Source organism: Lemur catta, chromosome 2 (assembly GCF_020740605.2).
Source record: "Lemur catta isolate mLemCat1 chromosome 2, mLemCat1.pri, whole genome shotgun sequence".
NCBI lineage: Eukaryota > Metazoa > Chordata > Mammalia > Primates > Lemuridae > Lemur > Lemur catta.
In genome coordinates this window covers 14,931,064-14,949,829 of record NC_059129.1, presented here as the reverse complement: position 1 = coordinate 14,949,829, position 18,766 = coordinate 14,931,064, and the positions used below count along the sequence as shown (strand labels likewise).

The 18,766-nt window shown below is 49.9% G+C and overlaps 1 protein-coding gene across 2 annotated transcripts in view; it reads right to left on the bottom strand.

Moving 5' to 3' along the window:
* Positions 1-17,995, bottom strand: part of SCNN1B (sodium channel epithelial 1 subunit beta) — a 50,608-nt gene extending 32,613 nt beyond the window's left edge. Inside the window, exon 1 of one of the 2 annotated variants that reach the window (XM_045542783.1) lies at positions 17,912-17,995. The gene's annotated coding sequence lies outside the window, so the exon portion shown is untranslated. Of the gene's footprint in view, positions 1-17,270; positions 17,394-17,911 lie in introns of those variants that run through there. The other variant, XM_045542784.1, reaches the window with a different exon arrangement.
* Between the last annotated feature and the right edge of the window lie 771 nt (positions 17,996-18,766).

Sequence of the window (18,766 nt, the reverse complement as noted above, 5' to 3'; positions counted from 1 at the left end):
TCACACCGGAAGGGTCAAGAAGCTCTGAGACGCTGTCTCTGAAGATAGAAGCTTCTTGTAGCAAAGGTTAGTCAAGGATTGGAGCTAAAGATTGCTCCCTGTTTTTCTATTCCCGGGGACCAAGTGCGTAATGTACAAGGGCTGACTTCGAGTACCACCATCTTGATCTGGGCTGCATCTGGGAACCAAAGATACTATCGTTTACTTATTATCTTTCTTTAAGTTGACTCCCTCTTGTTTTTACTTAAATACTTGCTTTAGTTTTGTCCTAAGCAAGAATGTCTGCAAAATCACAGGTCTGATGTTACTAATTATATATGTTTTCTAATATACCTCAACATAAACAATTGCTAACGAGATGAAAAATAATTGTGGACTATCTAAAAGCTATCTCCACGTGCCACGGTGCACAGGGAGACAGATTCAGCAAAGATCCTTCCTTGTCTTGTGAACTCACCAGATTAAACACTCTACCACTTGTGACTCAAAGATAACTCGCCCACTGACCCCTCAGCCCCAGCCGCCATGCCTGGTGGCTTCTTTACAAAACCTGTTCTGTAGGTTTCTCCACTGCTGCGTCTAGGATTATATAGGCCTCCCTCCCAGAAGCAGCCTCACATAGGCCTTGCCAACCCAGCCAGCAGACCCCAAACTCTAAGACAGCAGATGTGGCCATAGCCAGGAGAAAGAACTTCTCACTTATTTTTTCTTTTTGAAAGTCCTTTTAAGGGAGAAACAAACATATCTCTGGCCTTAGGCCAGCAGGCTGAGCCTTGGAGGACCTGTCTTGTCATGAGACCAGAATGCACCTGGTTTGTCATTTCTTTGTTCGCCTGGTGGCCAAGAGCCACAGGTGGGTTTGAGAGGTGATCACATCTCTGCCTGGCTTCTCTGCATGGACACAGATGGCAGAAACCTTCAATATGCACTAAGAGCAGAAGGATTTGACAAACCATAATACAGGCACAAAATGAAATATTGGGGGAGCCATCAGAAAGAATAGTTAATTATTTTTGCTTAAAAGAAACCTGTGGACTTATACGTATCTATGCATAGGAAAAATATTCAAATGCCATTAATCAGAACGTTTATAGTGATTATTTCTGGGTTGCAGGATCTCATGTTATTAAAAACTGTTTTATTTGTGTTTTAGAATGTTCTTACAATGAATATATTGCTTGTATCATAAAAAATAATACGTGAAAAGATGATTTTTTGTAGCAAAATGGAAAAAAGCTTATGATAGAATGCTACTTGAAAAAAGTGAGAGGAGAAGTATACGGAAAAATTGACGGTTAGGAAAAATGGTTGAAGAACAGCAGCAAATATAGACTTTAAAAAAAAGTTAAGCTTCCTGGAATTTAGATGTGAGTCTGGGGAATGGGGCTGGGGAAATGTTGGACTGATAAAGTTTCTACTCTTTGGCAGAACAGGGGTTTGTAAAAGAAGTTAAGATTGGAGGCACACTTCAGCTTGTGTTCTAACATTTGTATCTGTTTTCCAAAACTTTCTGTTCCTTTTATGGTTTTTTAAAAAATTCAAAAAGAAACCAGAAGGGAGAGGTGTTCAATCAACTGGGAAAATCTGCCTCGGGTTTCTAGCGGCCTGACGATTCGTTCTTTCTACGATTTCTGGGGGAGGACCTCTCCTGTCCTCTCGGGGACAAGGTGAGCCAGAGATGGGTTTCCGAGGAGGTGGCTGCACCAGAACTTGTGTTTCCTGGACGGCCTCTCTCTTCCAAACCTGTGTTGACAGAGTCTTAACGCTGTGTTTGCTTTCCTTATTGCCCGACTACTCAGCGACACCAGGCTTTATCCTGTACAATCACAATTACATGTAAAACACCTCACCCACCGGGCCCGGTGCCAGGAGCCATGTCATCGTATCCTAACGGACAGATGACTTGGGGGTGCCAATAGTGAGCACCTAACCCCATGGCCCTGCCTTTACCCAGTTGGAAGTGGCCACTTGCCCGGCGTGGGTGGTGCCTGTTGACAGCTAGTGAGGAAGAATGTGGTGAGTTTCCTTTGCTCCCTCCCTCCCTTCCTGCCAAGGCTGGAGGCAACTTGGACAGTGTCTGCCAAGACTTGGAAGATACCAGGTGTGCGTGTGTGCGTGGCGGGGCCCTCATGGGATGGGTAGAGGTAGAAGAGGCAGGTGGTTGTTCCACTGGGAATAAAATGCAGTGTCCCTGGCTATAGTCAGCAAAGGTCAATCTGATAACATTTTGAGGGACAGCTCTAGAGTCTCTCTCTGTTTCCCACTGGGAAACAGGAATGACTCTGTTAGGATTAAAAACGTGAAGTTTGGAATCAGACAGACATAGGTGGGTCTTCACCCCAACCTCTTATGGCTGGGTGACCTGGCAAAATCACATCACCTCTCCAAGCCTCAGTTGTCTCATCTGTAAATGGGGCCAGCAATGGTACCTCCTTCCCTGGGTTTTTATTTTATTTTGTTTTGTTTTCGGTGAGGATTAAAATGAGATAATGTATGTAAAACACTTGGCATTCTGTTGAATAAATATTGGCTACTATAATTATTAGGGAGAAAGAAAGATAAAAACATGTAAGTGGCTGCTAAGTATAAATACTTATTTGCAAGGCTGCCTTAGAAAGGACGGTTCTGGAAGGGGAGTTTACCATCTCGATAAGTGAGAGATTTGGTTTTTGGCCTGCACTTCCCAGGGGCTTAGCTATCACTGTGTCACGGTCCTGTCAGAAACTTTTGATGCTTCCTGGTGTCTGCAGAATAAAGGCCAAACCCTTAGCTGGCATTCAAGATACCTTACAACCTGGCCCCAACCTATGTGTCTCCTTTTATTCCCTGCTCTTCCCTTCACCATGGAGCAGTGGTTAAGAACTTGGGTTCGAATCCCGTGTCTGTCACTAATTCCCTGTGTGACCTTGTGGAATTTGCTTACCCTCTCTGTGCCCTGGTTTCTGCATCTGTAAAATGAGAGGGAACTAGTACCGGCTTCATAGGGTTGGGTACAAAGATCAAACTGCAAATAGGGAGCTCCCACCACAGTGTCTGGCACAGAGAGAGATCGGCGCCTACGAGCAGCTGCTCTTTCGCTTCCCTTACCCACCCGACCACATGCCAAAGCCCACGGTATCTGGGAATTCCCACCACCACACTTTCCTTCATGCTGTTTCTCCGTCCTGGGCGCCCTTCCCCCACAGATCCCCTACACAATTCCAGGCCCAGCTCTAATGCCTCCTCCTCCAAGAAGTCCTCAACGAATGGCAGTCATCTTCCTTCCTCCGTAGCCCCATAGCATTTCCTCAGGGTTGAGGACCATCGCCCCATTTTTTAGGGCTGGCTTTTTTTTTTTTTTAAACCTCAGCTCAAATGCCACCTCTCAGAGAGGCCCTCCCTGATCCGCCATCACCCAGAGCCCACAGCCCTATTTATTTTCTCCGCAGAAGCTATCGCTGCTGAGAGTACCCAGTTGCTGTCTGTTACAGCAGCCACTAGCCACACGTGGTAACAGTTGGGTGCCAGAAACACCCACAGTCAAACTGAGATGTGCTGTATGTGCAAAACACAGTTCAGATTTTGAAGCAATAGTGTGAAAGCAAAAGATGCAAAATATCTCTTTAATGTTTTTCAAGATGACAAGAGTTCTGGAGATGGGTACATTTGAAAATGGTTAAGTGGTAAATTTTATGTTACGTGTATTTTTCCACAATTAAAAATAACAAAAGACATATTGAACATAAAAAAACTCATTCGTAACTTCTAATATTGATTATATGCTGAGCGATAATATTTTAGATATGAGTTTAATGAAATATATTATTAAATTTAATTTGACCTGCTTATTTTTGCATGTTTTAAGCTAGTCAAATTCAGCAGTGTGTGTTTACTTTTTAAAACGTGGTTATTAAAACGTTTTGCATTGCTTATATGGTTTGAATTTGTGGCTTGTGTCATAGTTACATTGGACAGCACAGACCTAGAGCCACGGCTGGCATACAGTAGACACTTAAATATGGGTTGAATATAAGAATGAATACAGTTGCTGCCAACTAGGTGTGTTTTGAGTATAAGCAAACTACTGTGTCTGGAAGGCTGCAAGGGAGTGGGGAGGGAGGCTGTGTCAGGGCAGTTTTATGTGACTAAATGATCGTAGTTAACATCCAGTATTATGCTGATAACAGCAGCCACCGTTTATTGAGCGCCTACCATTGCCAGGAACTGTCACGGCACTTCACACACGTCATCTCATGTCATCGTTGAGTCAATCCCGCAAGGAATCATTGCTTCCGCAGCACGGGTGGCTGCCAAGGTCACTGTGCTGGCGAGAGGAGGGCCAGGGTTTGCACGGGGGCCGTCCGAGCTTCCCCACACACCTGCCTCTCCCATGGCCCTGCGGTCATGTGGCACCTGACAGCCCTGCCTGGGGTGGACAGCAGACACTGGCCCTGCACACACCCCCAGCCACGAGCGGGGGTTCTGGCCCCCCACAAGCCAAAGGGGCTCTGGCTTCCAGACCAACAAGGAGCCCCAGCGAGGCAGCCAGTCCCTGCTGGCAAGGGTGCAGGAAGAGACTTCAGTAATTCACAATCTCCGATCTCCTTAAGCTCACCCATCCAGATCCGGTTGCCAGCCCTCTCAAGTTCAAGGACTCCGGGGAACCGGTTGGGGCCTGGGTGGTCATTCTTGTTCAGGGCAGTTGTGGCGGATGGCTCTGGGCCCAGCCTGGCCCGTGAGAGGGCCCTGCCCAGGTCTCTGAGGCCGCAGCAGTGGCAGCTGTCTGGGGGGTGTGGCTTCTCCCCTCCCACCCGTGTGGCTGCAGGCCGGAAGCTGAAGGCCTGGGCCCACCAAGACCCCATATCTGGGGCTGAAATCTATTTGAGCCGGGCCCCCTGTGGTATCCCATGTGAGACCTCCTTGGAAGGGGCCTTTGCTCTAAACAGCAAGGACCAGAACCCCTTGGAATGGGGGAGAGGTTTGCAAGGAACAGACAAAAACTTCTGCTGTCACTGGGCTCCAATTATGTCTTTAAATTGTGAGTTTGAACTTGAGGAAACCGCTTGGGTCTGATCAAAGAGACAGTTGGCTGACGAAGCCAACCAAGACCTGATTCTCTCCGTGAGAACGGGGTGTCAAGGAGTCTGTCCTCAGAGAGAATGAAAGTCTCGCCATCTGGGGGACCTCGGGGCACCCCTGCCCCAAGTGAGAGTCAACAGGGTCGGTGCAGAGCTAAGAGCAGTGGTTCTCAAAATCTGGTCCCCAGATTGGCTATAGCAGCATCACCTGGGAACTTGCTAGAAAGGCCCCACCCCAGGCCTCCTGAATCAGAAACTCTGGGTTTTAATAAGCAGTCTGGGCTTCTCAGCCTTTCGGGAGATTCCAGGCCACACTACGGTTTGAGAACCACTGGCCCACCGCCTTCCTCCTCCAAGTATGACACCAGGACCAGCAGTACCAGCAGCAGCATCTCGTCAGAGACAAAAAATTTGGGCCCCACTAGACGTACTGAGTTAGAATCTGCATCTTAACAAGACCCCAAGTGACTCGTGTGCACGTTACAACTTGAGACGTGTTGGCCTATTGCTGTTCCTTTCCATTAAGGCAGGGTCTCACACTCAGATGCTTGCAGGGGCCCAGCTGGGATAGCAAATAAATGAAGCCCAACCAGAGCTAGCTGATTATTGCCATTTGGAAACACAGGTTGAGGACGGCTAGCGCTTCCCGTTATTCAAGAGACTCTGGAGACCCGGATGCCACTGTGAAATTTCCCGATGTAAAAATGACCCTGTGGGTCACACAAAATAAGCGCCTGTGGGGCACTCGATTGCAGGCCTGCCCACGGGCCTCGGGGCGGGAAAGATGCCTTCACCTCCGAGCCAGCTTTCTGAGCTGTGAGAGGGAATTGTCACAGCTGTGCTTGGCACGAGGCACATTGTGGAGACTCCAGGAGGGCTGGAGCGGAAGCTTCCAGACTCGGTTGTATAATGGAGTCACCTGCAGATCTTTAAAAAAATACCGAGGCCTGGCTCCCACCCCAGGTGTTCTGATTTACTTAGTCTGGGCTGTGAGCTGAGCTTGAAGCATTTACGAAGTTCCCCGGGTGATCTGAACATGCAGCAGAGTTTGGGAACCACTGAGCTAGAGGAAGCGTCGGCAAAACTTTCAGGAAAGGGCCAAATGGTCATATCTTAGGCTTCGTGCACCGTACGGTCTCCGACACAGCCACTCAACGCTGCCATCGTAGTGGGGAAGCCGCCACAGATAACACGTAAGTGATTGAGCGTGGCTGTGTTTCAACAACACCTTATTTGCAAACTGTGCGTTTTGAATTTCATATAATTTGCGTGTGTCGTGAAATATTATTTTTCTCTTGATTTTTTTTTTTTTTCAACCGTCTCAAAACCATGCTTAGCTCATAGGCTACACGAAAACCTGGCACCCTGAACTTGGCCCTCAGGCCATAGTTTGCAGACCCCTACTGGGGCCCAGATTGTTGGCCACTTTCTCTTTCCTGGTGTTTGCCTGCGCAGTTGCCCCTACGCAACCTCAGAAATCTTTGTAGCACTTGATTACGAAAAGGTTCTATTGACAAGGCCCAATTAAATATTGACTCGATCTGGCTCTGGGCCTAAGACTTCAGGTTGGGTCCCACATCCTCCGTCACCCTGGCAGGATTTCAGGGCGCTGCTTCCCAATAGGTGACCCTGAGCCTCACCTCCCTGCCTGGTAATTTCGTTGACCCTTAACATGTAGTGACTGTTTACCATGCAGCTGGCACCGTGGTTAGTGCTTTACCCATATCATCTTGTTTCCTTCTCGTGGCAACTCTGCAAGACAGAGCAAGCTAGTGTGTGTATGTATATACTCAAGTGTATTAGCATATAGCCATTTTGTAGCTGAGCAAACAGAAGCACAGAGAGGTCAGGTGATTTGCCCAAAGTCACACAGTGAGAGCAAGATTGAAACAATGTTTGACTCCAGAGCCTGCTCTCAGAACCGCTTTGCTATATTGTCTCCTGATAATCTATAGAAAGGACAGTCGATAATCCACTACCATCACCAGTCACCACAATGCCCAGCACAGTCTTCTCCAGGACAAGCCTTGGGCAGCAAAACCGGGCTCTTTGTACCTTGATTGGCATCTAGAAGCCACTCAACCTTTCTCTGCCTTGAGCTGCAGCTGGAGCTGGGGTGCCCAAGATAGTTCTGCACCCTCTCCAGGAAGCAAGAGGCTGGCGGCAGAGCAGCCCTGTACAGCTGTGCAGGTTGGACACCACACAACTCACAACTCTAGGGGACATCATCCATAATGCAGTCTGTCTGAATGACAATGACAACTCTGGAATTGCAAAGCACACAACCCCCTCCTCCCACCCCAGCTGTTTGTGGCAGTCCTGGAGGCTGAAGGCAAGACCTTCAGGGCTCCCTGGCATGGCATTGACTTTGGGTACCCACCCTTATTGCTGTTCAGAAGCAAATCATGAAAAAGGGAGAAGGACCCAGAAGGAAATGCCGTTGTGCTTGGGGAGGGTCTCTTTGGGTCAGGAGCAGAACGTTGGGACCTCCTCCATCCAGCCCAGAAAAGCATCCTGTTTCCTGATCTTTCTTAGACTAGACTGAGTGCAGCTCCAGCTCTGAACTCTCAGCTCTGCTCCAGGCAAAAGCTCCCCTCCCGCCCCTCCACACCCTGGCTCCTCGGGACGAAAGAAGGGCCCTTGAGTGGTCTCTCCAGTCCTGTTCCCACGCTGGGTAACACCTATTTCTTGCAATCCAGCCCTGCTGGGAACTCCCAGCCAGATGCCCCGAGCTGTTCCCTTAACTGCTGTTCCCTTGCCAGAATGTGTTCCTGTGTTTGCTTTGCTTTTATGATTTGAGCCCGGCCCTGTGCCAGTGTTTCACAGGCATTAGCGCATGTGTCCCTCACCACAGCCCTGTGAGGCAGGAACTGTGATCACCCCTGTTTTATAGATGAGGCCTCTGAGGCTCAGAGAGGTTAGGTCAATTGCCTGAAGTCACACAGCTGGAAAGTGACAGAGCTAGGAATCAAATTTGGGTCTTTCAGGCTTTAGGGCCCAAATTCTTAACCATCTTTCTTTCTCTTTTTTAGAGACAAGGGGTCATTTTCTTGTGAGTGGTGAAATTATAGCTCACTGCAGCCTTGAACTCCTGGCCTCCAGTGATCCTCCAGCTTCAGCCTCCCAAAGCACTGGGATTGCAGGTATGAGCCACCTCGCCCAGCCCTTAACGATGTTTCTAGGGGCCAGGTGCTTCATGTCCTCAGGGTCTGTTTCCCTATCTGTGGGCTGGGCCTTGGGTCTGGGACGCCATGTGGGTGACCAAAATGCTGGGGGGGATGGCAGGGATGGGGATGGCGGCGGCATGCTGGTGATGATGTACCCAGTCGATCGGGTTGCTGTGTGCAGGTTAAATGAGGGAACCCAGGCAAATCACTGCTGTCCAGGTCTGTTCTGCAGTAGGGCCCTGTCACTGCCGCGTCACCTGGGCTCCCCCCGCCCTAGACCTCCAGAGTGGCTTCCACCGCATTGGAGCTTATTAAATAAACACTGTCCTCCCCAACCACCGTGTGAAAGGCATGAATCGGAGACAAGAAAGAGAAAGAAGGGTGACATTTTTCTCCCTTGCCCCTCTGTTTCCTGCTCTGTCTCCATTTCCTGCCAACCACATGTTCCCTGCCTGGTGCCAGGAGGGGGCTGGCAGAGTAGCCGGCCTTGGATCCGAGACCACGGGAGGCAGGCCCGGCCTCCAGGGAGATTTGGAGGCTGAGAACACGGTGCCTCCAAGGCGAGGTGCTGAGAATCCCAGCCGTGCGCAAGCTGGGCACCGGCCGGCCCTCTTTGTCGGGGGAGATTAGGATCTTCACCCACACGGTGACCCAGGGTGATTCCCGGCAGAGTGAAAAGCCGAAACCTTACACTCGGCTGCAGGTGAACCAAAGCCTTCGAGAGCCCTGTCACAGAGAAAAAATTTCCACTCCTCCTCCACAGTCACCTCTCAGGTGACACCAGGAAGCCGAGGAGAGGCAGGGTGGGGCGAATGGAGTGGATTCTGCAGTCAAACTGCTTGGGCTTGAATCCACCATTTGCTAGCTCTGTGTGACCTTGAGCAAGTTACTTAACCTCTCTGAACCTGTTTTCTTATCTGCAAAATGCAGACGATTACATCATCTGTTTCACTGGACTGTCGTAATGACATCAGGAAATCAGGCAGGAAGAGAGTTCAGTTTCTTCGGGTGTCAAACAGGGATGATAATTGTACCTATGGTTGCTGAAAGATTTCAGTGAAATATTGCACATGCCCAGCATGTCGTATAACCTTAAAAAATGCTGCCTATTTCTATTATTATGACTGTGGGGCCCCATCAGCATTTATTTGACAAACCTTAATATGTGTTGGAAGATCCACTGAGGCTAGTTCATCCCCGTGTGTAAGGCAAACAAAACAACATGGTGCCCAGACAAGGCGGCCACACCTCCTCAAGTGAGTTAGATTCTTTCCAGAAGGATCATAGTGTGGGGTTTAGCCAACTCTATCATAAGATCCAGTAGGAACACAGCCCCACTGGGAATTCAGGATCGGAGTGAGGCTGAGGAGAGGATGGAGAGATGGGGGTCTGAGGAGTCTGGGGGCTGAGACACGTGGTTTGCCCCCCCACCGTATTTTCAGCATCTAGCCCAATGTTAGACCACATCCACCATCATTCATTCATTCAACAAACATTCATCTCGAGCACCTACCGGGAGCTGGGTGACAACAGCAAACAAACGCAAATGCAAAACCTTGCTTTCTAGATGTTTAGATTCCTATGAACTAGTGTTATAGCACTCAGGAAATGCTCCCTAAATATTTGTTGAATGAATTGCAAAGAGAATATGTTTTGCATTGGAAAAAAAAGGCACCTTCTCTCTTGCACCAAATGCTCAGCCTCCCTCTAGATCCCTCCGCTTCTCCGGTCCCGGGTTCTGCCTTCTGGGGGCAGATGGGGAGGGGATCTCTCCGGCGTGCCCATCATCCTTTGGCTGGGCTGGCCACTCTCTGTCACCTGTGCCAAGGGGTCCGGGAGGGGCGAGGCCCAGGCAGGCCTAGTTCCAACAGCCAGCGAGTCTGCCCACACGAACACCAGCCCTCCCTCCACACACACGCTCGCCCCGATTGAATTCTACCGATAAAGGTGTTTCTGGCTTTTCAGCCCAGGCCTCTCCCTCCCGCTGCCCCACCCTCATCCCTTCTCCAAGCAGGGCAAGAACAGCGAGCAACGCATTTCTGGAGCTGATCAGAGTAGTAACCAGGCTACAGCCGGCGACCGGGGGCCAGGCGGCCACCAGATACTAGTATCCCCAACTCCAGCCTGTCTGATTCCCAAACTCTTAACCATTAAACTAACTGCCTAAGGTAGAATTAAGAAGCCTGGGAGCGTTTAATACCTAAACCTCAGCATTAATGCTCTAAGGACAGGAATGGGCCCCCGAAGCAGCCTGGGGTAACTAGGACGCTCCTGGCCCCTTCATGGTGGGCAAAGACCCTGCCTCCAGGGGAGTGGCATAATGAAGTCCTTCTCCTCCCTTAGGTCTGTTTCGGCCCCCCACCGCACCCCCCTCCATGCAACCGGGGAGGGAGGGAGGGAGAGAGGGAGGGTGGACGTTGAATGCAGGAAGCAGGGGTCTCTGCCCTGGACAGGCTCGTGGCTGTCTCTTGTGGCTTTGATGTCTCCCTTAATTTCCCTCTCTTCCTTATCTCCTTTCCAACCCCTGACCCCAGCCCCATTAATGAGCGCCTACCATGTGCCATGCATGTTTCTAAACATTTCACATTTCCTCCCCCCGATCTCTAAAACCATCTTCAAATGCTGCCTCAGCCCCCAAAGTTTCCTTGTGTATCTCCCACTAGCCAAACCCACCATGGCAAGCCTCTATCCAGCTCCTTCTCACTGGGGTGCAAACTTTGTCCCTGAGAAAGGGACAAAGGTGATCCCTCCTGGAGCAGGGGTAGGGTGGGGAGTGGTGCCTTTCAACCAGGATTCAAAGCCTTAAGCTAAATCAGAGAGTCAACAACCTCCACGCACCATAGGCGAAAGACCTACAGAGGAATTTCAAGAATCAGCTGCTGGGTGAGCAGAAGCTAGTTTGAGGAGGTTGCGATCCATCCAGTCCCTGCTTAAGGTCCTCAGTTGAGTGAAATCAGGAGTAGCTCCTGAGACAGGGTGTACCAGACTTCCCAGATCTTAGGCCTCCTTCCAGACCTCGGCTTGGGAGTGAGCTCCCTGGCACATGGAGGAGAAACAAGGCTGCCTGAATTTGTCCTGAGAGTCTGCAAGAAAAGAGTCATGCAAATTTGCCAAGGGACCGCTAGCCTCCAATCCTCAAGACCTTTGCAGCCAGGCAGGGACTGGGGAGGAGAAAGCTGGGGTTGAACTTGGGTTCCATTATTGCTGTGTGGCCCCTTGGCAGGTCTCTGAACCTCTCTGAGCCTCAGTGTCTTACAACCCCACCTTCATCAGCTGGGCACCTCAAGCCACCTCCCAGCAAACCCCTCCCGGTTCAGCTCAGCCCCCGACTACATTTTGGCTAGGACACTGTTTCCTTCATGTAAAAAAAAAAAAAAAAAAATTCTCCTTTTAAAAACAAAAATGCTAAGACTTTCAGGCTTATTTCAAGTTTATTTACTTAACACACATTTATTTCTGTGTGCTGGGCAGTGTTCAAAGCATTTGACAGATTTAGTCCTCATAACATCCCTAATGAGGTGAGAATTTTTATCATCTCCACTTTAAAGACCAGAAAACTGAAGCACAAGAGAGGGTAAGTAACTTGCCTGAGGTCACACGGCTATTAAGTAGCTGAGTCAAGACGCAAATAGCTGTAGGTTAGCAGGCCCTAGGTAATGAATTGTTACATCTTTTATGTATCCCCATCAAACAAAAAGATCTTGTTTGAATCTACATTTTGCAATTACATTATGGAAACATAATTTATTTATAACTTTGCAAATACAAAGTGATATAAAAATCTAGACTTGAGGCTTTTACAAACTCCCTAGGTACCTGCTGGTCTTAGTATTTGGTCTAATTGCTGATTCTGGCCTCTGTACCTTCCTAATCTTGATCTTTTACAATAGTCTCAGGAATGCAGAGAGAGCACTTTGTGTGGATAAAGTAATTTCACCCTTGTGGGATTCCTGTGAGGTCAGCACTCTTTGACAGCCCCCATTTTGCAGACGGGAAAACTGAGGCTTAAAAAGGTAGAGTCACTTGATCGAGTATATACCGCTGAGCAGTGGTAGAACCAAGCACTAGAACCCAACCAAGCTGATGTCAAAGCCCTATTTTTAAATTTTTGATTCATCCCTAAATTTTTGTTATTGTGGCATAATATACAACAGAAAATGTATCGTTCTAGCCATTTTTAAGCATACAGTTCAGTGGCATTAAGGACATTCACAATGTCGAGCAATCATCACCACTACCCGTTTCCAGAACTTCTCCATCCTCCCAAACACAATGAAACTTCGCACCCGTTAAGCAACGTCTCCCCCTTTCCCCCACCCCCAGCCCCTGGTAATCTCTGTTCTACCTTCTGTCTCTGTGAATTGGCCTATTCTAGGTACTTCATACAAGTGGGATCATATAATATTTGTCCTTTTGTGATCAAAGCCCCTACTTTGATTTGCAAGAGCTCTTGATCCATGAAATTAACTCTTTGTCATAACAGTGGAATGCCCGGGTTTATGGGTTGTTTTGGTTTTGGTTTTTGGTTGTTCAGAACATATTCACTTCAAGACCCGGTAATCTTTCAGGCCAGGCCTGTTCTTCCTCACTTTAGCCTGTCCTGCCTCCTTACCGCTACTTAGCGTTTCCAAGAGGGTGTGCAGAGGGGGAGGGGGACTGCTTCTTGATTGGTGGTCATGACCATCCCCCACCTGGGCTTACCTCCTTGTCACTTGACCTGAGGACCCCTTAATGGTCCTCTTGCACAGTCATGGGGTCATTTCCCACTGCTCAGGACTTGTGCCCGGACACACATTCTCTTGGGGGCCAGAGGAGACCCCGCGGAGGCCCACAGGCCCAGAGGGGTCTCTAAGGACAGGCTTTCCATGAGCTGGTGGAGTAGGAGCAGGTCCTCAGCCGCCTGGAGCATTCCTCCCCAGGAAACAGCTCCTCTAAAAGTCAAATTTTGCCCCAGGCCCCCTGGAAGCTGTAAGACTAGAAAGGAGAGCAAGTTTGAAAGAATAACTATCCCAGGAACTGCACTAGGGCCCTCAGTAACTTTCCTCTCTGGAAAGGCATGGCTCCTTCCCGGCGGGGCTAGGGCTGAGAGGGACGGAGGAGCCTTGTCTTGCGATATTGAATCACTAGAAGGGTATTTTTTTTTTTATTTGAGACAGAATCCTGCTCTGTCACCCAGGCTACTACAGTGCAGTGGCGTCATCGTAGTTCACTGCAACATCAAACTCTTGGCCTCAAGTGATCCTCCTGCCTCAGCCTCCTGAGTAGCTGGGACTTCAGGCGTGCATCACTAAGGCCCAGCTAATTCTTCCATTTTTTGTAGAGACGGGGGTCTCACTCTTGCTCAGGCTGGTCTTAAATTCCTGGCCTCCAGTGATCCTCCTGCCTTGACCTCCCAGAGTGCTAGGATTACAGGTGTGAGCCACCGCGCCCAGCCAAGAATCAGCATTTCTGACAAGCTCCAGGCAGCGATGCTCCATGCTGCTGGTCAGAGGACTACACTCCACTGGCCTGGGTCACTCACTCCAGAGCTCCGCCATCTGAGGCTAGGTAGGGGTGTGCGTTTGGCCAAGAGGGCTGGGGGAACTCAATCCAGGGGAAATAACAACAGCAGTTGCTATGTGCCAGGTCCTGTGCATTCATTCTCTCATCTAACGCAACACAGCTGGGCAGCAGGTTTTATTAGTACTATTTCCGCTTTACAATGAGAAAACCAAGGCTCAGAGAGGGCGCACGGGCTTTAGACCAGACAGATCTGGCGTCTGGCCCCAGCTCTACCACTGACCCACTGTGAGATCGGGGACAAGTGGCTTACCTTCCCCAAGCCTCTGTCTCCCTCACCGGTGAAATGGAGATCACAAAACCTGATTGCCGGGCAATTGCAGGGGTGGTGATTATAAGGGCACCTAAACACGGTAGTTATTCAGGAATGTTCACCCTTATTTCTGCTTCGAGCCCCATCATGGCCTCACGTTCCTTTTCTGTCACCCCAGACTCATCTTCCTGCTGTTCTTCCTACTCACCTTATTGCAAAGTGACACCAGACTGCATCACTTCCTAAACATACTTTGCTTGGTTACGCCTCCAGGCTTTTGTAAAGGTTGTTTCCTCTGTGTGGAATGCCCGCTGCTCCAGAAGAACTCCTATTCATTCTTTAAAACCCATCTTAGAAGTCCCCTCCTCTTTGTATCTTTCCTTGAAATGTTGTTCCCTTCCTGTCCTTAGGCAGAAAGAGTGTCTAGGATTGCAGCATCTTATTTGGAAAATGGGCTCAAAGTGTTACCTCCTCCCTCCACCATGCTTCCACAGCATTTTATGCGGAGTAGGATTTGGAGTACAAATGCCACCATTATCAGCAACACCATCACCAATATTCAGCTAGTGTTTACTGTGACCCAGGCACTGTTCTAAGAGGTTCATGTGCCTCGTTTAATGCCTAAACATAACCCTTTGAGGGTTTTACACATCCCCACTTTACACATAAGGAAATGAAGTCACAAAAATGCTAAATGATTTGCCTGAAACCATTCAACTAATCCGTGGCGCAGCTAGGAGACAGAGACCAGCCATGGAGTCTGTGTTGTTAACTTTTACACTATGCTGCTCTTAGTGACTGAGGGCTCAGCCAGGGGGGGACTATGGTGCCCTGCGAGGTGCCTGCCCCATTTAAAGGGGCAGCTGAATATTATTGGGCCCCTGGTTGCCAACTTTTCTGATTTCTCAAGAGGATCCAGAAATATGAAGTTTTACATGACATCTCCCACTTTGTAAAATCTTGAGAATAATCTAAAATGTTAAAAAGGAGCATGGGCTTCACAAAAGCTACCGCAGGGCCTCTTTGTGACTTCTGCTGTCTCTTGTATTCCCAAGGCGGGCACCTCAGCTCACATCAGTTTTGTGTCCCAGCTCACGACCAGGTACATAGTAAGCCCTTTGTAAATGCTGTGACACTTCTGGACTCCACGTGAGCTGGGCTTGGCTCTCAACAAGTGGAAATCTCATTTTTGGCTCCCACTCGGTGCTCAGGACTTTCTGGTTTGCATTTGGGAAGTGGATGAAGTCCCAAATGGTGGCTCCAAGCATCATCCCCACCCCAGGGCCATCTCTGGGTCTCCCCTGTCCAGGACAAGACTTTCTGCTTACTGACGCTGACAATGCAGTAAGTGTTTTGTTTGCGTCACCCCATGGATTCACTCAACAGTTTGGAGATGTTGCCATTATCATCATGCCCATTTTATAGATGAGAAAACTGTGGTTCAGAGATGGGAAGGGAAGGGAACTTCCCAAGTTAGGCAGTGCTGAAGTTGCAATTGTAATGCAAGTGTCTCTGATTCTGGCGTTTCATCGCCCTGTTATCAGGGCATTCCACCCAACTTGTGATGGATTCATGAATTCCAGGGCAAACACACTCTCCTTATGCCATAATCCATGCCTGGAAAGTTTGTGAAACACAATTAGGACCCTGACACTCCACTCTGTCAGCCTATGGTTCCTAAATCCTTTTGTCTCCTATTGGAGGATGGGGTGGCATTGGGGGCATCTAGAGAGAACCTCTGGAGCTGGCCCACCGGGACCTCTGCCCACAGGATGGGCAGAGCCCACAGGGCTCAGTGGAGACTGCGGCTAGAGGAAGCGTGGTGTTTGTACTTGGCCATGGACAGACAGGATAGAGGTGTGTGTACATGCCTATGTGTGTGTCTGTTAGGACAAAGAATAGGAAATTGAACTTAACCCAGAGATATCAATTTATAGAAGAGGCTGAAATAAAAACCAGTCCATACATTTTTGTCACCTTAATGTTCATCAGTAGGCATGCCCATGGTGGACAACTATGCCACAGTTCAAATAAATAAGCTAGATTTATATGCAGCAACATGAATAACTCTCAAAGATGATAACTTGATATATAACTGACATAAATGGCTCGTAGCATTTCTATTCACTGTCTGCCCACAACATTGCTAAATATTTTACGTATTTTCTAGGCTACGTATATATGACTGTACGGGTGTAGGGAAAGGACTAGAAGGAACATTCCAATTACCTTTGGGGAGCGGGAGGGCAGGGGTTGGAAGGCGACATAGGAGGGAGAGTGGATCTGTGTATTCCTCGTGGAATCACACAGCTCAGTGGGTAGGCAAGTTGGGTCACTCAGGGGTGTCGGGGCCACAGGAATTTACAGGCCTCTGGGAATGTCCAGACAGGTCTTCCAGGGACAATTGCCAGCCTCGGTTGTTCTGCCCCCACTCCCTGGTGGAGGAGGGGTGAGGAGCTGTTGTGTCTCTTGTGGATGGGAGAACCTCAGCTGCTTCCTCCCTAAACTCAGCCTCAGTTTCCCCGTCCACGCTGGAGGGGGAAGGTCTTCACTCTGCACCCCACACCCTTTGTGTCCCCTACTCCCCCCAGCACACCTAAGCGACATGACATTCTCCCGACATAAACTCAGCGCTGCAGAATCCTCGGGCGGGTAGACGCAGGGGTTCGGTCCGGCCTCCTCCCCAGCACCGCCCCAAAGGGGACAGCTGGAGAATAAACTCCAGTTCCTCAGAGGAGGCGGGCTGACAGAGGTAGGCTCTGCGGTCAGACTGCCTGGGTTCAAATCTGGGCTCAGCAACTTGTCACTGGGACCTAGGGAAGCTTCGTCCTCTCTCTGCCCCTTAGTTTTCCCCTCTGTAAAATGGGAACACCAAGAGAGCCCACCGCACAGGACGCTGTGTGGGTGAAGTCTGATCACTTACTCATTCGAGTAAAGCGTTCTGTTCCGCAGCACCCGGCACGTCGCACGCGCGCGCGCGCTCAAGTTTCGTTGCTGTCACCTCTCAAACGACATCTCACCCCGCCCTCTCCGCCAACCCCGACCCTCGTGGGACTCAAGTCCCGCGCCTGCGCCCGCGCATCGGGGGCTTCTCTCACCCTCCAGCCCCGCCCACGCCCCCCACGGAGTCAGCTCCCCGGGCCGGGCACCCAAGCGCCCTCCGGTGGGAAACTGAGGCCGGGACAGCCGGGTGCACGCCCAGAGGGGCAAGAGGGGCCGGGGGCGCCGTCGTACCTGCTCGGGGCGACGATCGGGGACGGCTGGGATGCGCGCTGCCGGCGGCGACTGCGGCGGCGGCGCTGGGAAGGCGGCGGCGAGTGGAGGTGGCACCGCGACAGCCCAGCGCGGCCAGACGGCGGGGGAGGGAGCAGGCGCAGGGGCGGGGAAGCCCCGGGAGCGCCGCGGGCGGAGCTTGCAGCCCGGCCACCGCACGGCCGGGCTCCCCCGCCGCCCCCTCGCCTTCCGGCAAGCGCCAGCCCGCACCCTCATCCTGTCCCCGGACACCCCCGCGCGCACACACTCCCCCTTCTCCCTCCGCTCATCAGGACACCTGCAATACCCACAGCGCCACAAATATGTCCACATGGACCCCTCGTCCGCGTGTCCCTCACACAGACACACTGTCCCCCGCGTCCCCCCACTACACATCACGTGCCACGTATGTGACCATTCCATCCTGCCCGATGCACGTACCTGTCCCGCTCCTCCGCGACACACATCACACACACCTGTGTAACCGTGCCCGGATCACATCCACACCCCCCGGAAGCACGGTGTCCTCTGGCACGTTGGGGACTCTAGGGGGACCCATGCAGTTGATTTTCCCAGGAATGTTCTTGCACCCCACCCCGAGCCCTGAATTATGAATAGCTCACCCCCGATTTCCGAGTGACCTTCTCCTTCCCTCGGTCTCAGCCATCCACTCCTAAAGGTCACTCCCAGATCTCTGTCGATCCCTATAGGTCCGACCTTCCCATAAGAAATTCAAACAGCTCACCTCCAGGTTTGGGCCTCTGGCTCCACCCAGGTGACCACAGGAAACCTGGGCTCCGTCCTCCCCTCCCCCACCCCCTTTCTCTAATCTTCCTTTCCTTCCTTTCCTTCCACGCCAACCTCCTGGACCCCTCATGTCAAGGTTCTGCTGACCACATCATTTCAGCCGCTTTCTTGCCAATATCCTTAACACTTCATTTCGTGTATGTTTCTCCATAGATCGTCCTAATACAGGAGATCTCAAAGTTTCTAGTTATAGGAATCTTTTGCACGTTTAAAAAGTATTGAAGACCGCAGAGTTTTTATTTATGTGGATTATAGTTATTGCTACTTTCCATAGGAGAAATTAAAACTTACACTTGAAAAACATTTCTTAATTCATTACATTGTAACAATAATAAACCCATGACATGTTGACATAAATAAAATACTTTTATGAAAAACATTTCCCAAAACAAAAATATCAGTGAGAAGAAGGGCACTGTTTAGCATTTTTGCAAATCTCTTTACTGCCCGTCTTAATGAAAGATAGCTGGATCCTCGTATCTGCTCCTGTATTCAATGTGGTGCAATATGCTGTTTTAGTTGAAATAAATGAAGGAAATCCAACTTAGTATAATTTGTTCCCCCATTGCTTTTGCACTTTCAGTGCAAACATCAGCATGATGAAAAAGGCAAACTAACATTTTAGCATTATTACAAAAATTATTTTGACCTCGTGTTCCTCTTGAAATCAT